General features: G+C 46.9%; 1 pseudogene; it reads left to right on the plus strand.

The window, feature by feature from the left end:
• The first annotated feature begins 18,714 nt into the window (after positions 1–18,714).
• On the plus strand, positions 18,715–19,429 carry LOC120845969 (annotated as a pseudogene).
• The last annotated feature ends 1,477 nt before the right edge of the window (positions 19,430–20,906 follow it).

Below are 20,906 nucleotides of genomic sequence, written 5' to 3' on the forward strand. Positions count from 1 at the left end.
CTTTCCCTTATTATCTTATTGGATAATTGTCTTCATAATTTCATTTCAGCTGACACGAAGCATAAAGGCAGCGCGCGTCCTACCTGACTGACACGCTACCAGGCATCGCTTTAGGGATCATTCCAAGATGTGCCTTTGTGCAACTCCACTCCAGGTAACGATCCTTGGCGTCGTTTGCATGGTGAGTACTCTCGCCCATATTGATTGACCCTTCTCCACAGTGCAGGATAAGAATTATATTTGACGCACTCTTCTTGCTCCATTAGTTTCAGCTTAAATGGAATTCACCCGCTCGTCACTCAATGGGCAAATTTTTCTACTCAATCCTTAGCTTCAGGAATGAACGAGTGTGTACATTATTTTGGAGTTTTATTATGAAAACCTAACGAACGCCATACGCCCCTTAGATTTTTCCCTGATGGAGCTTGAGGTTTTTCATTAAATCAAAACTACGGTCGCTTTGTTTGTTATGAAAGCAGTTTGAGGCCATTCTAAAATTAACATTACTCAGAAGAAAAAAGTGGCAAAATGTATAGTAGTAAGTGCAGAGGTTTCTCTAATATTAATTTTAAAAATTTAAGAAAAGACCAATTACTTCACTAATGGCGTATTTGTACAAACGAAATTCGACAGGTGAGATTTATTTTCAATAAGATATTCATTTATTTGTTAACATTGTACCTACATCACCCTGCGGGCAGTATTGTATGGGGGTTTTGAAAACATGATTAGAAATGGAAAAAGAAAATCTCATTATCATCAATGGACACAATATCTACCGGGAGGTCATTCCAATCTCTATCGGTCTTAAAAAATAATGAATTATGCAAACTGTCATTCCTGTAAATGGGTACAGCAACCTTCTTAGAATGATCACAATGGGAAGAGACGTAGGATGGTTCCTTAAGATAGGTGGTTTTATCAATTCCTATTTTTTTGTGAGACAGAGTGGAAAAATTTTAGTTTCAGTTCTTTAATGCGAAAACGCTAACTGCCCCATGAAGCGAGCCGACGTCATTAGTTTGAAGCGCGAAAACCGGAAGTAGTTTCCCTGACCCCAAAGGTCCCATTGGCTGGCGTGCGGCGACGAGGCTCCCATTGGCCGCTGCGCGCGTCAGTTTCAACAACCGCCACCAGATGGCGCTGCATGTCCGTGCCGCCCAGAGCCGTTTATCGAGAGAGTTTGGCCATACATTGGTTTGAATAGGCGAGCATCTCGGGGCCAACCACAGGCCGCGAAACAGCCCCTAGCGGTGGTCGTGAGCTCTAAATTTGTGACACGACTAATTCAAGCCGTTTTAGCGTCGCTAGAGTTAAAAGGTGTAACTCTCAGTGACTGAAAACTTTGTGCGTGCGATGTTTTCGTCACGCCAATATTCAAGTGTAGAATAAACGAACGTGCGCTCCAAACCAGGGCCAACTTGCTAGAAACAGCGTCTCAGCTGAGACGGTGAAAGAAAGCACTGCCAAAGCCAGCGCACGAGCCTAGCGGGACACCGCGTCTCCAGGACGCTGTTCTAACAAGCCAACATCAGCAGTGCAGAGAAAGGCATGGGCACGAGCGCGTGGCTTTGGAAAGTGGCTCCTACGCACGAGTTCACATACAAACAAAAGCGTTTGCCGAGCTAGGTTCACGCGCCTGTACCTTTGTCTTCACTGCCGACATTTGTGAGATGGAGCTATTTCACGCTTTGATTATCGTTTGCAATATTCTGACGTCGCGGTCTCCTGATTGGTCGACGCCGTGTCACAAATTTAGTTTACTATCTAAGCGCGGGGGGAATATTCGGCGCTGGCGGCGGCCTTTGCTCCGCCTGTTGGCCGAACTCTCCCAATACACGGCTCTGGTGCCGCCAGCGCGCCGATAAAACTAACCGCCGCCACCCGATGTCACCACGGGCCCCGCGCCGGTTAAAACGGACACGTTGTGCGCGCTCGGAGGCTTCTGCTCTCCTCGCCGCCGACCAACACGCCGTCGCCTTTATCATCCATTTCGTCAGCGGTGCTTCTGCTCGTCTCGCCGCAGACGCCGCAGAAGAACATGGCGCCGCCTCTAGCACCCACTTCGACGCCGGTGCTTCTGCCACAACCACGGTGTAAGATAGACTCTTTAAGAGGTATTCACACGAGGGAAAAATCTCGGGAATTTCTCCCCGGCAAGCGCGTCCCGCGACGAAAACGTCAGGCTTTGAGATGTGCAAAAGCCTTGCGTTTTCGTCTAGTGATGCGCGCGTGCCAGGGAGAAATCCCCGGGATTTCTCCCTCGTGTGAATACCCCTTTAAGGGGTATCCACACGAAGGAGAAATCCGCGGACGGATGTCGTGACGTCAACAGCCCTGGAAACTCCGTCCCAGGCTCCGCCGCGTGCACCGGCGGAGCTTTCGTGCTGACAGAACGAAGCCTCCGCGCCTCCGCCACGGAGGAGAACGGCGGCGCGAGGCCAGCGAGGCGTCAAAAAGGGATGACGTATGTCTCACGTGATGCACGCTCCGCGGAGGAAAGGAGCGGATTTCTCCTTCGTGTGGATACCCCTCTAGGTGCGGACACGACGGGGCCAGTGGCGTACCAACTTGTTTTTGAGTGGGGGGGCAAACCAGACCCTCTCTCCCCCCGCCCCCCAAATCGAAAATTCGGCGCAACTTTTGTCCAACTTTTCTAAAGATTTGGCAATGATTCGGCAAAATTACAACGTTACCAGGCTACACATTGATATTTTGTTTTTTCTTACGAAAAAAATGTTGCTTCTTCTTCTTAAAATAAATACAACTTATAGTGCCTATCGAAAGAGTTATGACTAAATAAGGTGATATTCTAGAACATAATTGTATCGATGTCGCTTTTGTGCGTTTACTTGTAATTTTGGTGTATGCTTCCAGAAAGTGGCGTGACAACGAGGTAGGGTAGTAGCCGGCACAGCCACGAATCACACTACGAGAGCTTCGATTTTGAGGCTTCATCAGCGCACGCCTGCAAGTGTGTTTACATTGTTAAAATAAAGGCAATCACTGCGTTCTTACTTTCTCTGGTAGTCGCCGTTTCGTGCGCGAAAACGGATGCAACGGTTGCTGAGCCTTCACCAGAAGAGATAACAATATTGTAAATATGCATGTTTTTCGATTTGAGTCACTTGACGTCAGCTTTGCATGAAAGTGCGCGTTCCATATTCGCAACGTGCCGTTTTTAACCTTTAAAATTCCGGTTTCTGGTGTTCGGACACACACGGACGTTTAGGAAGATGGGGAGAGTTAGGAATGGTCGGATGTGCAACGTCGACCATGATAGTTCTGTGTTTAACGAATATTTTTCATCAGTGTTTACTAACGAGTGCTTGGACTCCGTCCCCACTCTCCCTGAAGAGCTTTACGAGCGCATGCATCATATTAACCTTAACTCCGCCGGTATTATAACATTGATTGATAAACTAAAACTTACTTCGTCCGCTGTAACCGATAACATCACCTCTAAAATTTAAAAGAAACACCAGTGTTATTTCGAGTGAGTATTTAAAACTTAACTTTATTCAGTCCTTATGTCAAAGGTGCCTTCCATCTGACCAAAAGCTGGGAAGGGTAATTCCCAGTCTTTAAACAGGGCAGCCGCTCTTCCGCATCTAATTATCGCCCTAATTCATTGACTTCAATTTCTTGCAAACTACTTGAGAATATCCTCTACTCCAATATCATGAGGCACCTATCATCCCATTTCTTTTCTTTAAACAGCAGCACGGTTTTCAAAAAGGTACACTCTCCGGCAATATGAAAGACCCACTGGGAGCGCGTGGCCGAGGCGGTGGCTGGCGGGGGCGCTGCGAGCCCTCCGGGCAATTCCATTCTGCTTCGAGGGGAGGACGCTCACTCGGACTCAGATAAAGCGAAACGCGCTTATCAGTTTGTGCCGAGTGCTGAATGAGCGTCCTCCCCTCGAAGCAGAATGGAACTGCCCGGAGCGCTCGCAGCGCCCCCACCAGCCACCGCCTCGGCCACGCGCTCCCAGTGGGTCTTTCATATCACCGGAGACTGTACTTTCCTGCAAAACACAACTCTGCGACTTCATCCATGACTTGCACGCTACCTTGAACCTTGAACCTTAAAATGAAAAAACTGACGCAGTTTTTTTGTTTTTTTTTTTCCAAAGCGTTCGGCCGCGTTTTTTATCAACGCCTTCTTTCTAAGCTATCATCTTTTTGCCTCGACCAAATAACCGTTTGCATAGATTCGTGACTTTCTTTTTTCCCGTGTACAGGTCACGTCCATGATGATCATGAATCTTCCTTAATAAATGTATCTCCTGGTATCTCCCCTGGGGTTCGTACTTGGGCCCTTACTCTTTTTAATATTTATTAATGACATCCCCATTGGGATTTCTTCAAAAAACCGCTTTTTCGCCGACGACTGCGTCATCCATAACAAAGTAACTTGTGTGCAAAATAATAACCAGCTTCAGGAAGATCTAGAGAAAATTAACAATTGGTGCAAAGAGTGGATTATGTCATTAAACAAGTATAAACGTAAACTAATCCACTTCACCAAGAAAAAAAACAAACACTGATATTTAATTACTTCTTGTACTCCGATCTGATTGAGACCGCTACTGTGTATAAATACCTTGGTGTAAGACTAACATCTGACCTTCCCTAAAATAACCACATTGAAGTCATTACTGCCGATTCATCTGGAACTCTTGGACTAAGCAGACGTAACTTAAAAAGGGCTCCACCCTTCGTTCGTAAGCTAACCTTGGACACGTACGTCAGACCAAAAATAGAATATGCTTCAACCATCTGGAATACCCATCGACTGTACCTCATCAATACCCTGTAGAGGCAGTTCAGAACAGAGCTGCTCGCTTCATTTCATCCACTTATGACTTTTTTTTTTCAGTGTCTCAGCGCTAAAAACTGAACTAACCATGTCCTCTTTGCAGCTTCGCAGAAAAGTCTCTCAGCTGTGCTTTATTCACAAAATCTACTACCACATTCCCGACCTCAAAACCACTTTGTTATTACCCCCCGACCGAACATCTTCTCGCCTCAACAACGTCTGCACCATGAAGCACATTTCTGACTCTACTAACGCTTTCAATTGGTCATTCCTTTCTCAAGCCATCAGCCACTGGAACAGTCCCCCATCCTCCATTGTCACCATCTTGGACCCTGCTGATTTCTCCTCTGCAGTAAAACTACACCTTTCTTGGCCCATGTGATGGTGTGCGGGGCTAGGCAGATAGGTGAAAACCCTTACGCAGAGCGCCTGCCGGGCCACACTTGTACGTAGTACAACTACTTTACTCAAGTTACTGTAGTTTAACTACTTTTCTGGGTAGTTTAGTAACTTTTAATTACATTTATATTCTAGTAATTCGTAGTTTACTTTAACTACTTTTCCGAGTGACTTCCACTCAAATTACAAATTACTTTCTAATTTTAGTGGTTGTTTTGCCTATCAAGACAGAAAAGATGTCGGAAGGTCAGCTGATATTTGCAGAGGGGGAAGCATGCGGAGTAGAAAAGGGGGGGATGGGAAGGAAGAAAGTGATTTAGATAGTCCAAAAAACCCCAAAATTTTAACGAGCCCCCCACTGCAACAACACTGCTACGAGGCGCGGGGAGCGAACAGACGCGACGCAAGAGAGGTCGAGTAACTGTGGGATTAGCTCCGAATAGTGGCGTTTCTTTGTATTCCGAAGCTCAAGGAGACTTGACGCATTTGAAGAAAGGGCTTGTCCCCGATTCTCTCCCATGTAGGAATTCTTGCCCACTACAGGAGGTGCACACACTGCTCCTTTTACGGTGCAGGCGATGAACCCCTAAAGGCCCATACGCACATTCGCGTTTGAACGCGTTTGAGTGCGTTGCGGAGTCCTTGCGGCCAGGCGCGGTCGCTTGCGGAGCGACGCGCGCCTCCCCGCAACGCTCGGTAGCGCGACGCAAGCGAGTAGAGACTCGCTCAACTTTCCGAAGCGTTGCGGTGCGTCCGGGTGCGTTCGACCAATCAGAAGCCGAAAGAGGAGAGGGGGTGACGTGTTCGCTCGCCCCACCCGGCCGACTCGGCGAGACGTATCCGGTTCGCCGGTCGCAGTGCTTGCTTTTTCGTTTTGGGGAGCGGTAGGGACTGTATTTTCCAAGGCTGCCATGGTTCAAGCTTGACAAAACGTAGGGGAAGCCGGCGAGATTGCCCCGAGATCGAACACTTCGACGCTGTCGCTGTGCGCCGCCATGTTGCCTTGGATTTCGCTTACTATTGGTGAGCCACTAGCGACGATAGCGCGTTCTTATTGGCTCTTGACTGCGGCTGTCTGCGTGTCAACGCAAATGTGCGTGCAAGTTTGGCGCAAGCGGTCTTCGCAACGCAACGCGTCCGCTTGCCGCTACGGAACGCACCGCGCTCAAACGCGAATGTGCGTATGGGCCTTAACAACGACGCTCAAGCCGGATGGGCTGCTCGTGTATCACTCGAAGCGCGTTAACCCACCCCCGAGCCTGCGTTCACGCCGCTTCGCGGTGACGGTGTGCGGCTGCTAATTACAAATCTATTAACCCACCTAGCCCCCCCACCCCCCGTACACGCCGCTTTGCGGCGTCCGGTCGGCAACCCAAGCCCCGCTGCCCCCCATGCACTTCCGTAAATAGAGTCGATACGATTTAGTTTAGCGATGTTTCGTCAACAACATTCGTTTTTTTAGTGTTAATGGTAAAAAAGAAATGTAAATATCGCCAAATGCCTCGACAAAACAAAATGTTCGAGAAAAAAAATAAAAAGAAGTAAGCCGGCCTACACCATAAATAGAACCCGGGTCTGACACGTATGAGGCAGACATCTCACCACTAAGTTACGCTACCTCTTCGAAAACTCGCATTGCATCCGCTGCCTATGTTGACGGCGGCAGCGCCTATCTCCAAGCAAGCAAGCAAGCAAAACTTTATTTTGTGTAAGGGCCTACGTCCTGGTCTGGACGGCCCGTCCGGCCCATGTCTCGCGGATGGATTCCGCTAGGTTACCGTGTAGCCTTGTTCGTAGGGCAAGGCTCCACAAACCAGCCAATCCGGCGTGCGTGAGCACCGTTGCTAGGGTTTGTATCGCCTGCGCGTTAAAAATATGCCCGCGCGGGTCGGGGGGCAGTGCCCTTGGTATTCCTTGGGCGCCGCCGGCCTGCGTCTGCTCTGCCCAGTGGCGGCCGTTTCAGGGGGGGGGCAAAACGCATGCCTTGCCCCCCCACTCTGAGAACTGGGGGGGGCGAGTGCCCCCCTTGCCCCCCCGGTTGGTACGCCCATGGACGGGGCTAAACGCGCTGCGCGAGGAATCAGATAGCGTTCATTCGACAGGCATCCAAAAGGCTGCATCATTTCGCGGCCTGCGTGCCCGCTGCTGAGTGTCGCAGGCGGCCAAACGGCGAAACTGTGTGAGAGCGAAGATTATATCGTTGCTATGCCACCCCGGTGCGGCAATTTCGCCTGCTCAGCGTCTGCTCCAAAAATATCCGCATAACGATAGACCTACATCACCAGCCAGTTTGACTACGCCACCGCTGTCGCAATGCATCGACGGAGCTTTAGTCTTTCTGCACGTGCGACAACCTCGCTAGAGCTCTGCGCGCGTGGAGCATTAGGCGGCACGAGCCGTGCTATGCACTGCTTCCTTCCTCCTGCGAACTCAAGTTATGGCAGCGTCACGGCTAGCGGTTGTATCGCACTGGCTAAATTGCTCATCTACAGCGCGCGACTCGTCGCAACTTTAAATGGCTGACCAACTACACGCTGCATAAATATCCCCGAAAAACCCAACCCATGCGCCGAAAGCTTGGTGAGATTAACGTATTAAAAGTCGCTTTGCACGTTTTTGCTTCGTTTCGAATTGCGACGGAGACATTTGGAACTCCAGCCGCCGTACGCTACACGAAATGAAGATTGAAGAAGCCGGGTGCAGCGTTTCACGAAACGTTTGACGCGGCTTCAAAGCGGTGACAATGGGCCGGAGATGCTTCGTTCAGAACTGCAACTCAGGTGATCCTACTCGCAAAGAAAAGGTCAGTCTGTTCAAAATTCCATCCGACCCCACACGTCTGGAAGCGTGGGCTCAAGCAACTCCTCGCAAGTACCGTCCGCTTGGCTCTAAAGATTTTGTTTGCATCAAGCATTTCAGCAACGACATGGTTGTGAACGGACTATACTTCGCTTTGCTGTCGAGATGCTGTCCCCGCGATGTTTTGCCTAGAAAATATAAATCCCCAACATTAGGTGTTTAGTGTCTGATGCTCACGAGCCTGAGACCTAGAAAGGAATGAAATTCCAGGAAAGCGCCTACACATACCCTCTTAGTTCTTTTGAATACAGCACCAAACGCCTCTCTTTTAGTATCTTCATAAAACCGCCCTCACTGCCGTTCAGCCAGGAAACTAAGACAAACGACGAATCTAGGCCTAAGCAACACACATACTAAAAGTGCAGGGTTATAACTTGGAACGCACCGTATGAACAATACGACTTTAAAAAAAAAAAAAAATCGCGTTTCCCATTGAAAGCGCAGGAGACGAGGCCCGCCGACCCGCGGGTCGACGAGTCATCTGCCGGCGCCGCTTGAAATCATAGTGAGAGAGAGAAGGACAGAGAATGAGAAAGCGAACTCTATCGGCACTGCGCGAGGAGCGCGCTGTCCTAACCTGAAAAGTATTGTCATACACCGTGGCCACAACTCAAAAACATTACTCGCGCCACAAAACTCCGCGGATCACTCCACCGGGTTTCATTGTACATTTATGCTTCCGCATTCACAACTCATAAGAAGTGCTTACGTGTCTTCCGACTTCTTCTACATTCAAGTGTTTCCCATCCCTCATATCTGTAACACTAGCAAAAAGGTCATAGTTGTTCAGTACGAAACGCGCGGCATGATTTTTAATTGTTTCTAGTTTATTGATAAATAAGGGTCCCACACAACGCACGCGTTCTCAAGATCGTTTGCACAAGAAAAAAAAAACTGAAGTTTTTCTTTAACGTTTCGTGACGCGGATGTGAAATTTCGGCGGATAAAATAAAACAGCGTACTAGCCTTTCCAATCTAATGTTCTATATTGCTGTTCCATTTTATTAAATCCGCAGATAGCACTCCTAGGTAAACATACTCAAACACAATACATAAAGCAGTCAGGTTAATTGGGTAGCATTAAAACTCGTGCAGCTTGCTCCTCGAGAAACAAATATGTTTGCATTTGCTTAGAGCTAGACTCATTTTTCATTGATTGCACCAAGAAGATAACATGTTTATGTCGCAATGTAATATGGCAAGGTCGTCCACGTGTTTATTTTCCTTTGTAATGCGCAGTCGCTGGCCAACAGTTTAATATCACACTATATTTTAGGTGATGTCATTTATGTATATGGAGAAAAAAGTAAAGGCTCTAAGACACTTCCTTGTGGCGCACCAGACGCAACCCGAGTTGATGTGGATATAGTCCCGTTTAGGACGACACGCTGCTCTTGACTTTCTAAATAACTTCGTATTCAGGTCAGAACGTTTGGACCTATGTTTAGGAAAGCCAATTTATACAATAATGACTGATGTGGGACCTTGTAAAATGCCTTGCGAAAGTCTAAGAACACACAGTCGACATATTTCCTGCTGTCTATTGGTTTCGTTATGTGGTGATAAAATTCTACCATCTGTGTGTTGCAAGAGCACCCGCTTCGAAAACCATGCTGTGAGGAGGAAAAGAGGTCTGTCGAATTTTGGAACGAGTAAAGGCTACTATAAATGTGTTTAAACAACTTAAACAATATACATGTGAATAAAATAAGGCCATAATTTCTGAACACTGGCTTTAAAGCCAGATTGAAAAACAAGTGTGTCGTTTTCCATCTTCTAATTCATCGGAACCATCCTTGTCTCTAAAGATTCTCTGCAGAAAATATAAGTATAACGCGCTACAGATTCACGGCGCTTAAGGGAAATAACAGGAGAAATGCCGTCAGGTCCAACGGCGTTAATTGCATCAATTCCCCCAGCAACTTGACGACACCGTTCATGTCGAGTATAATGCTGGGCATTATGCTTTGATCTCTTTGGTAAGCCAGTGGGGATACCAGATGCGGAGACTTGCAAAAACATTGACCTAAAATACGAGATAAAACATTCAATCTTCGAGTTATCAGACACCACTCCATCACCATGAACTATCAACGCAGAAATAGAAGTGTCTTCCTATGTGTTGGCATTAACAACCATCCAGAATTCTTCGGAGATTTGTTTTAGCTTTTCTTTAAACATGTGAAAGAACACTTTTTTGTTGAGTTTGTTTTAAATTTTCAGGAGATTATTGATATCTTTATATTTCTTTTCGGTTTGGACTGACTAACGTTTGAAAGGCATTTTTGCTTTTCCTATAAGTCTCTGAATTTCTACAATAGACCAAGGTTTTGTTTTCCCACTTACGTATTTGTTTCGATGGAATATACACCTCCGCAAGATCTAGTACTTTGTTTCTAACAGCAAGCCATATCGTTTCGACTTCACTATTTCTTCATAGACGACTGAATGTATAAAAAATAGGATTCCAGTTATACATCGATCGCGTCGGAATTACCTTTGTCTTACAGAACTACCTTCCGTGAACACTCCGCTTGCTTTCGCGTTCCGGGCTCCGAGAGCTTGGCAACAACCGCGCAATGATCACTTATGCCGGGACGTATAGTGACCTCAGATAAAACAGAAGGAAAATAGTATAGAATGAACTCCAAGACAGCATTCGCTCGCGTTGGCTTCTTAACATATTGTTCGAATATAAATATATTAATAATGTCAGCAAACATTGAGTAAGCGTGGGGCCCATCTGTAGCAAAAACTTCATCAGGCGAATGGAATCCTGGCAAATTGAAGTCTCCTCCCAAGAATACGCTATCTGGAATTGTCGCCAACAAGTCACCTAGCTTGTCTATTGAATACGCATCCCTATCTGGGGGCGATAAAATCTACTAAAAACTAAAGTGGTCCCCTTAGGTGAAAATACACAACACCACACAGACTCAGTGTTGTTTTCGTAGAAAACGAGTTCAGTGCTAGTGAAGTCCGATGAAACTAGCAAGCTCACACCACCTCCGTCTCCACTTCTATATTTGCGGTATACAGTAAAACCAGGGGGAAAAAATTTGAAATTAGGAACCGAGTCATGTAGCCATGTCTCTGCTCCCATAATAACTTTGGCATTCATTGTCTCGACTAGAAATACGAATTCGTCCACTTTAATTTTTATTCAACGGAAGTCCACGAGTAACACCGAGGCGTCTACATCTGATAAAGTAGCATTGTGACAGATATTTCTCGCAATGTGCCAGTCCCGCTGTATCTGCGCAGCCCTGTTACGAACGAGTACAGGCATGCTTTGTTCAAAATTCCAGGCGTATGTGTCTCCGTTGATAACAAGCTTGTCATAGGTAAGATACGCGTTGTAGTCTTCATCTTGTTTTTTTTCTTTGGAATAGTCCTACAGCTTGCGCCTTTTTGCTCTGATGGGTGCACTGAAATCCTCGGAAACGCTACAAGCAGAGTTTTAAATTTAAAGGCGTTGTGTGTGATGTTGTCACGTTCTTTCCAATTTCAAAAGCTTACTATAATCGACCAACAACTATGTTCCTTGAAAGTAAGTAAAGACTAGGTCATTTGTAGTGAGGCGACATCATTACCTAGATTACTTTTACAGATGCGTCTATCAAGAGTTTCTGACTCCTGCCGTGACTCCAGCATTGTGCAATCACGTATACCGAAAAACACCAAGTTTACCCTTCGACTCCAATTTTCAAGGTCTCTAGTCTTGCTTCCAGCTTTCTTCCATTTCCTTGAACATCTGAGGTCCGTTGTTCAAATTGCTCGTTCATTGCAATTAAATTATTTAGTTTTGTTGTGAAGTTCCATATGTTTTCTTTCAATATTATTTAACTTCGCGAGGACATTTTTTTGTCCGTTTTGCAGTTCAGTGGTCATTGATTGTAGGAGTTACATTTGTTACTTAGTTGCAGGACCAGCATTAGTTTCTAAATCGACACTCAGCAGCAGCAATGAAAGCACAAACAGCAGTTTTTTCTTGTAGCATAGTTTGGGTCTGAAAGTGCTTATTCCTAGAGCTCGCTATCAAGAATGGGGGTTGGGTGGAGCTGGCAGGAAAATACTAACAGAACGGAAATGCCTGATGGGGAATGACTAACCTAAATTAAAAAAAAAGGGGTGCGTGAGCACATGGCCTCGTTCCTCCCAGCTTCGAAACCCCGGGATGGCGTTTGCCGCCAAGATTGGTTTTGCCCATCGGCGAGGCAATGGTGTGTGTGTGATTTCTGTCGGCTGCGGCGCACAAAAAGAAAACCAATGAGATAACGGATGTATGACGTACTGAGGCCATAGAAACGTGCAAAATCTCACCGCCGCACTCCGCGCTTTCACTATCAAATAGGCCGCGCCCGAGAGCTGTGCCAGCCAATCCAGCGATCAGAGCATGCAACGCGGCCTCCCGCTTCTTGAGCCTCTAGGCCAAGCTGGAAAGGCACATGCTCCCGAAGCACTTTGATGTGCTTGTGTTTTTTATGCAAGCAGCGTCAAATTCGCCCATGCATAAAAGGGGATCGGTGGCCAAAAGGGCAAGCGCACATAAGCTCCGAGGACGTGAAGCGAAGGCTCGAGCTGCAGAACCCAGGGGTCATCTGTTCATTCCTCACACCTCTCCATTTCGATCTGGATTAGGGTGCCTATAATTCCTTAGGGTCTCAGGTTGAAGACAGCCTTTGTCCCTTAAAGACCCAATCTCTGCGATCTACGAAATCAGCTCAGCGAATGACGAGGCGGAACATGTGTTTGGACCGAAAAATGAAGACTGTTCTGTGACATTACGCAAAGCAAAGTGTCATAGATAAAATAGTGAGGGTGCGGGCGAGCTGGTGGATGTTAACCGTGTTGAATATACCTGAGACTGGGGTAGAAAGGAACATAAAAGTCGAAGAAACAGAACGGGAGAGGACGACGTCTCAAACTCAGCTACCAGGTTTATTTAGTCCTCCTCCTTATATAGCCCACAAACAGCCCACCACCAACACAAAGGGGCAAGTCTAACCAGTTCAAACGCCAAACCCTCCAGACAGTCACTACCAACACAAGGGGACAACCTCTAAACAGTACAAACGCCAAACCCTCTTATTCCCAAAGTAGCGCTATGGACGGCCTTCATGCCGATTCACAAAGATAACTCAGCAATCTCCCCCAAAACATAACAAAAGGACCAGTGCGTATTCCAAACTAACAAAGATTCACACACACACGCGCACACGAAAAAAAAAACCTTTTTCCACTTAAAATGTTTCTCTTTCCTCCTCGACGAAAGGATGACACGCATTGAACCTAAAACGGTGCAAAGATGAACAGTACCGCATCACCCCTTCCCCCCCCCCCCCCGAAAAAAAAGCAACAACTAAAAAAACCAAAACAAAAATCATAATTATCTTTTTAGAAAGCTTTTGGGATTTTTACCGAACTGTAACGAGGCCTGACTTATGCGATTACCTAAAGAGTTTATTCGTATCGTCTCCCTTATTAGCCTTTTCGTATCATTCTTCTCCTTGTGAATGATTTCTTTTCCCGTCCAAATAGCAGTGCAGTTGTTACATTCGTTGATATGTTTTGCGATTTCTGAGTTCGGTGCATTGTTCCTCACGTTTCTTATGTGTTCACTTAACCTGTCGTTGCTGCATCGTGATGTTTGTCCTACATACTTAAACCCGCATTCCAGTGGTATCTCATACACCACACCATTATCGCAATTTACCGATTTTTCTCGATGGTTCTCGATGGTTCTTTCAAACAGGTGCGAACAGCTGCAAAAAGAACCATCGAGAAAAATCGGTAATTTGCGAGAATGGCGTGGTGTATGAGATACCACTGGAATGCGGGTTTAAGTATGTAGGACAAACATCACGATGCATCAATGACAGATTAAGTGAACACAAAAAAAACGTGAGGAACAATGCACCGAGCTCAGAAATCGCAAAACATGTCAACGAATGTAACAACTGCTCTGCTATTTGGACAGAGACAGAAATCATTCACAAGGAGAGGAATGATACAAAAAGGCTAATAAGGGAGACGGTACGAATCAAGTCTTTGGGTAGTTGCATAAGTCAGGCGTCGTTACAGTGCGGTAAAAATTCCAAAAGCTTTTTGAAAATATAATTATGTTTTTTTTTTCTTTTGGGGGGGGGGGGGGGCGGTGATGCTGTGCTGTTCATCTTTGCACCGTTTTAGGTTCAGTGAGTGTCATCCTTTCGTCGAAGAGGAAAGAGAAACATTTTAAGTGGAAAAAGGTGTTTTTTTGTGTGTGTGTTAATCTTTGTTAGTTTGGAAAAGGTACTGGTCCTTTTGTTATATTTTGGGCGAGATTGCTGGGTTATCTTTGTGAATCGGCATGAAGGCCGTCCAGAGCGCTACATTGGGTATTAGAGGGTTTGGCATTTGAACTGTTTAGAGGTTGTCCCTTTGTGTTGATAGTGACAGTCTGGAGGGTTTGGCGTTTGAACTGGTTAGAGTTGCCCTTTTGTGTTGGCGGTGGGCGGTTTGTGGGCTAAATAAGGAGGAGGACTATTAAACCTGGTAGCTGAGTTAGAGACGTCGTCCTGTCCCTTTCTGTTTCTTCGACTTTTATGTTCCTTTCTACCCCAGTCTCAGGTATATTCAACATGGTTAACATTCTCCAGCTCGCCTGCACCCTTACTATTTTATGTATGATCATCCCAGAGGCAGGCTTAGTCGCCTTTTCTTTTGGTTCAACATTCGAACCTCCACCCAACACGTTAATCCTCCAAGCTATTACGGTTTTGGACAAGCTGGGCGTCGTTTGGCCTAGCTGGAAGCGGATGTGGCATTCTTCGGCATCTGTCTTCGGAAAAAGTTCGTCGACCCGGAAAACTTCAAGCATCTGTCGTCAACCAGTGTTCCTTGGTACGCCAAGAAAAAGATGATCAAGGCCTACCGGGACGGAGCCAGCAAAAGGATCCAGGACATCAAAGGAGCCTGCGACAGACTTTGGACGCTTCTCCTGGGAGATTATTCCAAGTACCACCGGGAGTACCATCAGTGGACCAGCACCAAAAGAACCCTATTCGACCGATTATGGTATGTGAAGTGCAGATATGTATTGAACAGTCTAAAAAACTAAAAAGATTGTTAATAATGGTCCTCGAAAAACGTGTTTTGGGATTGATGCATAGCCTAAGTCTCGACAGTCTCCTATCAATCCATGTGGGGAAGCGTTAACACGCGAGACGGAGGAAGTGTTAGCTAAAGGACCGAAGTGTTGTTTAGATGTAAAACCCTCGAGACTTGACGTCTTGTCTACCATTCATACTCTGGCCAGAAAGGTCGTCCCGGAAGAAAAGGTCGCTTTTATAGATCACGCTATTAGTAGGATGGAGAAAGTCATGGGAGCGGCGTACCCGAATGACAAAACAAGTTTCAGAGCAGTTAACGCGGTTAAGAAGGAGTTAGAAATGAAGTCCCTGAAACTATTGGAAACAGATAAGTCCGGAAAGTTTGCCGTCTTGCCAATGGCAGTATTCAAGAAAAAAACAGAAGTTGCAATATAATCTTTGTTTTCTGAGTGGGCGGGCAATGGAGGCAAATTGAGAGGAAACATTTGTGCAATCCTGAATGAAGACGACTTAAGCAATGTAGCAAAATGTATCACGAGTGCTACAAAATCGACATTAAGCATGAAGTTCTTTCTCAAGGACCATAAACTTGAAATGCCTCTGCGTGCGGTCATCAACGAGAACGAAACTTCGCAGAAAGTATTAAGTTTTATTGTCTCTAAGAAATTCAAATGAACTGATTGACACGTTGGAAACATTTAATGGACAGCAATGTTCTGTTTTGTCCATGGATATTAAGGACCTTTATTACTCGCTAGAAAAACCTCGGTTGATGCAGAGAGTGAGAGAGGCATTGGAGTTGAATCTTCGAAAGTTCCAGGCAGGTTCAGGTATATCGGTAGAGAGTTTCCTAACAATCCTTGAGGTTTATCTGAAGTCGACCGTAATCGAATACGAACGAAGGAAGTACGTTCAAAAAGACATGGATTGTATAGGTTCGTCGGTCGCACCGATTTTGGCAGAAGTGTACTTAAACTCCTTGGATCGAGTAGTGCATAACAGACTGCAGGAGAAGTCCCCGGGTATGGCGTTTGGAAGAAGATATGTGGATGACATCATAATTTGCACCCTAACGAATGATCTAAAGGGCAGTCTGGAACGTGAGATAAGGTTGCGGCTCCGGAATTCAAGTTTACCACGGAAAAACCAGAAAGAGGGGCCCTAGATTTCCTAGACTTACGTATACATGTAAATCAAGGGTTATGTTGGGAATACGGAAAAGAAAATTCTAAACCGGTGTTGCCAAGGATTAGCTGTCATTCCAAGACCGTAAAAGCTGGGGTTGTAAAGTCAAATACCTCCGACTTGCATAACGATACCAACAATTTCTCAGCCGTTTTGTCTCCTATGCGGGAGACATCATCAGTGCGGCCTGGGAACTCCCGACTAGCTACCAGAAATCCAACGCTTCTTCTTCCTTCTCTTCATCCGTTTCAAGCGGATAATCTTGGTTGCTTGGTTGAGGTACTCTCTCAGGTGTCCCAGGGTAGCAATGCCGTACACAGTACGAATAAATGCAAAAATGTTCCAAAAGTCGGGATTCATGATTTAAAACAAATACCTCCGACTTGAATAACGATACCAACAATTTATCAGACGTTTCGTCTCCTATGCGGGAGACATCATGAGTGCGGCCTGGGAACACCCGACTAGCTACCAGAAATCGAACGCTATTTCTTCCTTCTCTTCATCCGTTCCAAGCGGATAATCTTGGTTGCTTGGTTGAGGTGCTCTCTGTGTACCTACGACAAACATTTCAAGCCACATTATTATTTACATATTGTTTCACCATCCATTTACTGAAAGGAGGATGTATCAGTGTTAGCGGGTTATCTGCAAACCTTCGGCACCCATGGCAGCGCCATTGCTTGGCATTTAAGAGACAAAACATGACTTTTCGCAGCGCCCCGGTGGGCTCTGCGAAAGTTGTTTTGGATAGTGCAATCTTGAGCGTCTCTGACTGCCAGTCGCTTAGAGGCGTGCCTTTTATGGTGCTGAACGCGAAATCACAAAAAAGAAATGCAAAAAAAAAATGAACGCCGTCGAAGCACAAGTCAAAGTTAAAGCTCGAGGAGGGAGAGTGAAGAAGCACTGCTTCATGCGGAAGAAGCAGAAAGCACATCCTGATGTCAGATGTTTTGACTTCAGCGCCACCGTTGCCACCACCCATAGGCGCGTACGTCAGGGGTAATGGCATGAATCTGGTACTTTTTATAGTCCTGCAGCGTACAATTTAGCCTGTTTCAGACGTCGAAAGCTGTTTTTCCGTTCTTCAACTAGCTCGCATCGCCGTCCTAATTCAGCACTATACAGAAAGAAAATAGCCCAGCGATGGTGCCTTGAGTAGTACGAAGCCCAATCAGGTGTGCTTCTACCACCCAAAATAAGGGCTCCACAGTTTGCTTGGAGCTTTAGCGCAGGAGGCTTGTCGGAATTTTCCTATTGCAGATTCACCCTGTGGTCACAAAAACGCTGCAATCGTAATTTCAGATTTGTCATATAATCAGCACATTTTAGCGAAAGTACGCTTGCATGCCTGGCAGACGTTGAACGACCCACTCTATCTTCGGCTGAAAAATAGCCGGTAATCAAGATATCTCACACGGCAACCAGTCATAGCAAACAGACTGCGATGCATGCAGATGACAGCCAGCTTTTATGACGCGTCATCCACGGGCCCTTGAGTATAGGTGTCGCGAAAGTCCAGAGTACTGAAACAGTCAGTATTGAAACTCTTCACCAAACTTATGACGTGACACAGGCCCATTGTCAGCAATACAGGCGTCTGGTGGCAGACCAACCACGGCTGCCTGGTTTATAGCAAGGTCATCGGTTTTATACCCAGCGTTAGGGTGATAAGCCACGCATTAAATGAAGAATAGCAAAAGAGCAGAACATTAAAAAAATGGCGATACGCACTAAAAGAAAGGATATATTCTTACACTCCTTGACAGATATAATGCAACCTAAAACTTAAGTTCGACGTAGAGCTCATTTAGTTGAATCGACGGTTCCCCATTTCATGAGCGGCTTGCATCACACGGTCGCATAAGCATGCTCTCCTCAGGAGCGGCGAAAACGGCCCCGGGCGGGCGCGGTTCTTTTGTTGCCGATGGCGCGTCATCCTCCGGCCAGTACAAGCTGGTTCTTTCACCTATGTCTACAGGATCTACGTGTTTAAACTCTGTGCTCCTGCACTGCGACCTGACGGGTCACCGTACCGGATTGGGGACTTTCGAGAGGAACTCAATCGTATTGCCGTCTTAAGCGACATCGTAGCGCTCGGCGCTTTTCAGATGAATCATGTGTGGCTAGCGACGCGTCGGACTTCGGTGCCCAAGGAACGCATGGTCAGCACCAAGGAGCTCGTCGTGAAGAAGCTACACTGCGTCATCATCGAGCCGAGTACAACCGAGTTACGCGTGCGTTTCCATTGGGTTCCTTTTCACGTTCACGACGATGCCGTGCGTAGACTCTCAGAACCGTACGGGCAAAGTGATTAAAGTCGGCCGGGAGATGGTGTCGAGTCGACGGGTTTCAACGTATCGAATCAACAACTCATTTTGTTCGCATGACGCTGAAAAGTGGCCTCACCCCTGACGACATGCCTCTCAGCTGCGGCTTCACGGCGCGAACATCATCATTGTCATACCAGGCAGAGTACCCGTATGCCTGCGATGCGAGCTTGACGGGCATACAGATGGGAGTGTCGTGTGCTGAATTGCTCACAATGCTTTCGCTTAGGCCGCGATAATGAAGAGTGTATGAAGACGTACGGGGGCTGGCGTCACCGAGGTACAGGCGCTGGAGGAGCATATGGCGTACACGATGGACACTGAAGAGGCCGAGAAAGCCGCGCATGTTTTGGAGTTCGACGCCCCGCCGTCTACAGTGCAACAAGGGAAGCTTGGCGGAGATAACAGTTGCGGGAAAGGCGCCGTGGAAACAAAAAGAGACAACTCAGCTCCTCACGTTTTGGAACCTGCTTCGTTTCCCCCGGACTCTGCCGCGACATCGCCTGAGAACTCAAGACCCCAACCACTGCTCGTCCTTCGACGGCCGAAAGGACTTCTGAGCTCCACGACATGGACAAAACCATCGACTCAACCAAGCGCGGCCTGGGGGATTCGCCCCCGAAGGCCGACACGACGCTCAACCCTAATCCTTGGTGGGGGTCCGAGAAATACAAGCGGGGCCGTTTCAAGGGGGTGCTGAACGCACCCCCGGAGGACCGGCAACGCTGCGTCTTCAGGTAAGGCGGCAACGCCTGGTCTCCAGAGCTGGTGGAAGAGCGACAAGGCAAGCGCTGCAACATAGCCTTCGTGATGTGTACGCTAAATTCGGCTATTTCGAATTCAGCGTATTACGAATACGAGGTGCAGTGCCTGTCGCGGACACAGAAACCCGATTTCTTAGTGTTGCAGAAAACCAAGATGGCCGAGGAGGAGCAGGTTGCTAGCGAAGTACAGCCAAAAAGCACCCGAGACCGCGTTTTCTTTTTTTTTTTCTTTCTTCTTGAAGCAGTCGTTGCTTTTGTCGGAGTTGGAGGTTACAACCGACACGCAGGACCAACTTATTTTGCGCGATTTTCTTTTTTCGACAGTACCCTGGCGGCTTATCTGCATATATGCCCCCAGTACGGTGGGAGAGCGTGCTTCCTTTTTTCTGGCTTGGGCCGATTTGTAGGCTGCGATAGAACAGTCTTGCTGTGTGGTGATTTCGATTGTGTTGTTCGAGCGATTGATAGGACGCCTATCAGGAAACGCACCGATAGAGATGTTAGCGTTTTGAGCAATCTGCTCGTGGACTTCAACTTGATAGAGGCTGGAACTGTGCGCAATGAAATGTCCGAAATGCATTTCACACATTTCCAGACGTCATCGCTTCCACGGCTAGACATAATTTAGGTTTCGGCGACACCGGCAACTATTGTAACGAAGTATCGGGGCATGCCGTTGTTCTTTGTTTTTTCGATCACGGCTTGGTGTCGACAACGGTTGGTGGAAGAGCACTGCCAAGGGCGCGCATTGATTGGAAATTTTGGAAAATTAATTTGAAGCTTCTTAGCGATAATTGTTTTCTTGGGGGGGGGGGGGGGGGGGGGGTAGATAACATTTTGAAGTCGTATGTTCAAAAACAGGAAGGGGAAATTTTTGATATGTGGAAAACCGTCAAGGAGGAAGTTAAAATGCGTGCGATTGAAGGGTCCTCTGTTTTAGCGTATGAGGCACGCGGTGCCGAACGCACTTTAAACGCCACTTTTTGGGCGCTGTTGAGATACGAGTGTCGAACACCCAGAGTGGCTCTCAAGGACTTAGAAATGTGTTAAAGACCGATTTGACTGGTTGCATATTGAACATTACCGTGGAGCCATTGTTTGTGCTAGGTCAGAGGGGTACCTGCTCGGAAAGCAGCCGACCGAGAGAGCGTTAGCCGTCGAGAAGCGATACGGGCTGCGCCGCCAAGTAGGCGAAATTGAGCAAAAGGGTGTAAGCAGCACAGACCCGAGTATCATTAAGCAAGCGTTTGTTGTGCAGCATAGAAAACTTTTTGAGTCGCAAGTTCAGGGGAAGAAGGACCCAGAGTGGGGGAACCTTCTCGAATACCTACCAGAGCTGGCGGAAGAGTAACGGGACAGTCTCTTGAAAGTAATCACCTTGCAGGAGTTTGGAAAAGGAATAGATGATTTGACATATTCCAAAACGCCGGGCTATCAAATATAGGAGCGCAGTG

Source organism: Ixodes scapularis, unplaced genomic scaffold (assembly GCF_016920785.2).
Source record: "Ixodes scapularis isolate PalLabHiFi unplaced genomic scaffold, ASM1692078v2 ptg000597l_1___fragment_3__unscaffolded, whole genome shotgun sequence".
Lineage (NCBI taxonomy): Eukaryota > Metazoa > Arthropoda > Arachnida > Ixodida > Ixodidae > Ixodes > Ixodes scapularis.